Source organism: Helianthus annuus, chromosome 13 (genome assembly GCF_002127325.2).
Source record: "Helianthus annuus cultivar XRQ/B chromosome 13, HanXRQr2.0-SUNRISE, whole genome shotgun sequence".
In the NCBI taxonomy this organism is placed as follows: domain Eukaryota; kingdom Viridiplantae; phylum Streptophyta; class Magnoliopsida; order Asterales; family Asteraceae; genus Helianthus; species Helianthus annuus.
This window is the reverse complement of record NC_035445.2, coordinates 125,238,301-125,244,349: the sequence shown is the minus strand read 5'-3', so window position 1 is coordinate 125,244,349 and position 6,049 is coordinate 125,238,301.

Here is a 6,049-nt window from a genome sequence, read left to right as displayed (position 1 = left end):
AAACTTTATACAAATAAATCAAACACGTTGTACAACCCGGAGTTTTACTCGCGGCCCAAGCCTTCACCGATCCAACCCATTTGGTGATCCAATAACACAACCGTGGGCCGCCACTAAGCGTGCAACCCGACCCAACTGCTGGCCCACAACGCCGGCCCATTTTAACAGTAATCCCGATTATAGAAGAGGCCCAACCAGACTGTGCGTATGGGCTTGTGTTATGCGGTTTGGGCCTGGTGTGATTAAGTCTAAAAGGGTGGCCCAACTGAATTTCCGTCTAATGATTTCCGGCCCATGTCTACACTAGTCCTTTACAAACTGTTGTGTAGTCCGATTGGCCCAAGACCCAACAGAGGTATAAGAACCGGTCCCCTTATATGCGAATAATTAAACTTGTGGCCCAGCTCTAAACAGAACGGCCCAAGTACAGTTCGGTTATATATGTAATCCAATTTCATAGGCTAATTATATGTGTGACTTATCTTATTATCATATCCTCAGTTTTGGAAACGTGTCAAACTATTACTTATCCTAGTAGTCAATTCCTTGACTTTTGCAACAATCACCGCTAACAAATCCCAATCTTATTTAAATCGAATAATAATATGGAAGTTCCAAATCAAGGTATCAATTCATTAACATGTTCCTATCAATACAATCTGAATCCCATGTACACAACAATGATCGAAATAGTAAATAAATCATGCAATCAATTAACCATTAAATCAATTAACAAGCATCGATCCCAACTTCGCAGTTTACATGCTCTGACTAACCCCTAGGTTACATACATGCTCTAACATCCAGTTTAAGAGTTCACAATAACATCAAGCCCATTGCGAAACATAATACGGACACATGTAAATAGATATCAAACAAAAGACTTCACACATGAGCAATATCACACCACTCTTACTCGATCACTACATATAAATTATGACACACTCATCATCAAAAGACTACCACAATTCACGACACTCATGTTGATCAAGATCACATATCCATACCATCTAACCATGCAGCACTAATAATTAAATCAATCAACATTAATCATACAATTATCCTATCGTCACAAACCAGTTTCCAATCAAGTTATGAACAAACGAGTACAATACATCAAGAACTTAATAAACATGATTGTACTAACCTGAGATTGATATTCACTAGACAAGAAGGATGATTCCTAAGAGGGATAGACTTCGATCATGATGTAGGGGGGGGGGGTTATGCCACTGCCGTAACAATAGCTAGCTAGGGTTTGTTATGTGATGATTGAGAAGTAATAAGAGGGGTTTACGTACATGTGCTAATCAGTTATAAGTAAAATACTATTCTTAAATCATTGAGGATCGGTGGGCCAGTTACAAGTTGGGCTGGAAGACAACTGGGCTGCGCTAATCATATATGCAAGAGATTTGGTAAAAGGGTTTGATTTGGGCAGCCCAACAACCGGTTGGGCCTGGTTTGACTTGGGCTCACAAAACCGGTCTACACTGAAATTGTAAAGATTGTAACAGGTCACCAAATTTTAAAGATCGTACCCACAATTACCAGTCCAACTGATGTTCGGATGGCACTAATAGGCCCAAGTGTGCTCTAACAGGCCCGAGTATAATCATGATTGGTTATTGTGGCCCAGAACATAATAATTAACAGAATTACCAAGAGTGTTGCGGATTTTGCTCAGGTGCCACATCATCCCCAACTTGAAGAGGAATTTCGTCCCGAAATTCACCAGCTTTACCAGATTTAGACTTGTCTTTAGGGAAAAGTTGAGGATACTTAAGCTTCATCTAATCCTCCCGCTCCCACGTGAACTCCGGTCCACGTCTTGAGTTCCAACGAACTCTCACAATCGGGATACGGCTATGCTTACGAACCTTGACCTCCCGGTCCATGATCTCGATAGGTTTTTCGACAAACTGCAACTTATCGTCGATCTTCAACTCTTGGAACGACACAATCAGTGTTTCATCCGACAAACACTTCTTCAACTGGGAAACATGGAAGACATCGTGAACATTACCCAATTCAGTAGGTAATTCAAGCTTGTAGGCCACCTTACCGATACGCTCCAAGATTTTAAATGGCCCAACGTAACATGGATTAAGCTTACCGCGCTTCCCAAAGCGTACGACACCCTTCCACGGCGAAACTTTCAACATAACCCGATCACCCACTGCAAACTCTAACGGTTTCCTACGCTTGTCAGCGTAGCTTTTCTGGCGATCACGCGCCACTGCCATCCGATTCCTGATCTGAACAATCATTTCTGAAGTTTCAAGTACAAGCTCAGGACCTGTGATCTGGCTGTCACCCACCTCAGCCCAACAGAGAAGAGAACGGCATTTCCGCCCATACAATGCTTCGAACGGAGCTGCCTGAATACTAGTGTGGTAGCTGTTGTTGTAGGAGAACTCTATCAACGGCAACTGCTTCTCCCATCCTTTCCCAAAATCAATCACACATGCCCGTAGCATGTCTTCAAGTGTCTGAATGGTGCGCTCGCTCTGTCCATCCGTCTGTGGGTGATAAGCGGTACTCATATCGAGTTGTGAACCGAACGACTTATGCATTGACTGTCATAATTCAGAAGTGAAATGCAGATCTCAATCTGAGATGATAGAAGTTGGCACCCCGTGCCTAGAAACCACCTCCTTAAGATAAACTGCTGCAAGCTGTGAAAACTTATCTATTTCCTTGATTGCCAGAAGATGCGCTGACTTCGTAAGGCGGTCCACAATCACCCATATAGTATCGTTCCTAGCCTGAGTCCTCGGTAACCCTGTAACGAAATCCATGGCGATCTGCTCCCACTTCTACATGGGTATCTCTGGCTGCTGAAGTAGACCCGAGGGTTTCTGATGCTCTGCTTTGACTTTAGCACAAGTCAAACACTTACTCACGTACGTCGCAATGTGAGCCTTCATCTTTGGCCACCAATACATAACCCTAAGATCCTGATACATCTTGTCTGAGCCCGGGTGAACAGAATACCGAGACTTGTGCGCTTCATCCATCACAAGCTCTCGAAGATTACCATACAAAGGAACCCATACCCGCTCCATGAAATAATGAATGCCATCAGATCTCACCACCAGCCGTTTTCCATGCCCCGCAAGTACTCGGCCTCGTTGTTCTCTTCCTTCAAGGCCTCGATCTGAGCGGAACGAATCTGAGCAGGTAAACCAGAATGAATAGTAAGCTGTAGAGCGCGAATATGTTTAGGTTTCGTCTCCTTTCGGCTAAGTGCATCAGCCACAACATTAGCTTTCCCCGGATGATACTTGATGGCACACTCATAATCGTTCAGAAGCTCCATCCAACGACGTTGTCGCATATTCAATTCCTTCTGGTCGAAGATATGCTGGAGACTCCTGTGATTGGTGTAGATAGTGCATTTGGTACCGTACAGATAGTGTCTACAAATCTTCAATGCAAATATCACAGCCCCTAACTCCAAGTCGTGAGTTGTATAATTCTTCTCGTGTACCTTCAGCTGTCGAGAAGCATAAGCTATCACCTTCTTGCGTAGCATCAACACGCAACCGAGGCCCTGAATCGATGCATCACAATAATCCACAAAATCTTCGGTACCCTCTGGTAAAGACAAGATCGGTGCGCTGCATAGTTTCTGCTTCAGGAGCTGGAAAGCATCCTCCTGTTTCGTTCCCCAAGAATAAACAACGTTCTTCTGTGTCAAGGAGGTAAGAGGTTGAGCGATCTTAGAGAAATCCTGAATAAATCGACAATAGTACCCTGCAAGACCCAGGAATTGTCGCACCTCCGAAGGATTCTTCGGTGCCGCCCAATTCCTAATAGCTTCAATCTTGGCAGGATCCACATGTATCCCCATATTGTTGTCAGTATGCCCAAAAAAGTGTACTTCCCGAATCCAGAAATCGCACTTAGAAAACTTCGCGTACAGCTGCTCCTTCCTCAGGAGCTCCAAGATAAGACGCAGGTGTCGCTCGTGGTCCTCCTTGCTCTTGGAGTAGATCAATATATCGTCAATGAAAACAATAACAAAGTCGTCGAGATATGGTTTGCACACGCGGTTCATGAGGTCCATGAAGACCGCTGGTGCGTTGGTCAACCCAAACGTCATAAACAAAAACTCATAGTGGCCATACCGCATCCGAAAAACCGTTCTGGGAACATCCTCCTCTCTAACTCGTACCTGATGATAACCCGACCTTAAGTCGATCTTGGAATAAAAACTTGACTCCTGCAGCTGGTCAAACAGGTCGTCGATATGTGGCAAAGGATAACGGTTCTTGACCGTCACCTTGTTGAGCTCGCGATAATCTATACACATCCGAAAGGACCCATCCTTTTTCTTCACAAACAGTACTGGGGCTCCCCAAGGCGAAGAGCTAGGTCGGATAAAACCCCTATCCAACAGCTCTTGGAGTTGATTCGACAACTCCTGTAACTCTCCTGGCGCAAGACGATAAGGAGCACGAGCAATCGGGGCTGCTCCTGGCGTAAGTTCAATCTGAAATTCCACCTGACGGTGTGGAGGTAAACCAGGAAGTTCTTCAGGAAATACATCAGGGAATTCACAAACACCTGGAAGATCCTCGACCCTCCTTTCGTCAGACTGCGAATCAGTAACAAGAGCTAAGATAGCAGGATAGCCCTTACGTAGACACTTCTAAGCCTTCATTGCCGAAATAATGCTAACCGTGGCACCACTACGATGACCCTGAACTGATAAAGATTCTCCGCTAGGGAGAGGAACATGCACGATTTTCTCCTTGCAGAGAATTTCCGCCTGATGCTTGGACAACCAGTCCATGCCGATAACCACATCAAAACTTCCAAGGGTAACAGGGAGTAGATCAATATCGAACACTTGACCCATGAGGTCGAGTTTGCACCCAACAAGAACGTGTGAAGCCTCAATTGTCTTACCATCAGCTATCTCTACTATGTGTTTAGTTACAAGTGGTGTAGGACTCAACCCTAACTGACGACTGACCCCCAAAGATACGTAACTCCAATCGGCACCAGAGTAGAATCAAATAGAAGCAAATATACCATTTATTGAGAACGTACCGGTCACTACGTTGCCATCATTCCGAGCCTCCCCAGCTCCAATAGTAAACACGCGCCCACGCACACCGTTTCCCCCGTTGTTCCCATTGTTGTTGTTATTACCTGCATTCTGATTCAACTGAGGGCAATCCCGCCTGAAATGACCGTCGTCACCACACTGAAAGCAACTCTTGCGATTACCCTGATTCTTTTGAGGTTGCTGTCTGTCATGTTGCTGTGGCTGCTGCTGCTGCTGTCTCGGAAGTGAAACCCTACAATCTTTGGCCATATGCCCCGCTTTGTTGCACCTGTGACATACTCGAGTACACTGCCCCCGATGGTGATAGTTGCACTTACTGCACTTTGGTAGTTTTCCCACATAAGAACCCTGACCTGATCTATTACCCTAATTCTGATTCACTGAAGACGACTGGCTGAAACTACGATTGCTACCAGTGTCCACCCTTTTCTGTGACTGCACTGAATTGGACACCTTGTCCACATCGTTCCACTTGCGCTTGCTTTCAGTGGCGGGAGTAGTAGCCGTAGTAGCGGTAGTAGTAGTAGTAGCAGTAGAAACACGCGGTGGTAGCGACCCGCTCTCCACCTCTTGGTTGGTGATCTTGCGAGCCAAACGGACAATCTGAGTTAAGTCGTTGAGGTTTTCTGCAGTAACCAAACCCTTCACTCGTGAAGGTAATCCCTTGATGAATAATTCAATTCTTCGATGCGGAGGTCAGGACAAATTCGGGCACATGATAGCCAACTCATGAGACCGCTTCACGTATGCTTCAATCTCGGATCCCACCATCTTCAGATCATAATACTCATTTTCCAGTTTCTGTATCTCATCGCGAGGACAATACTCCACCCTGATCAACTCCTTAAAGGCGTCCCAAGTAGTGGCGTTCGCCGCCTCGATGCCCAACAGCTGAACCTGGGCATTCCACCATGTAAGGGCACCATCCTCAAGTGTGCCCGTAGCATACTTCTGTCACACCCTGGCTTT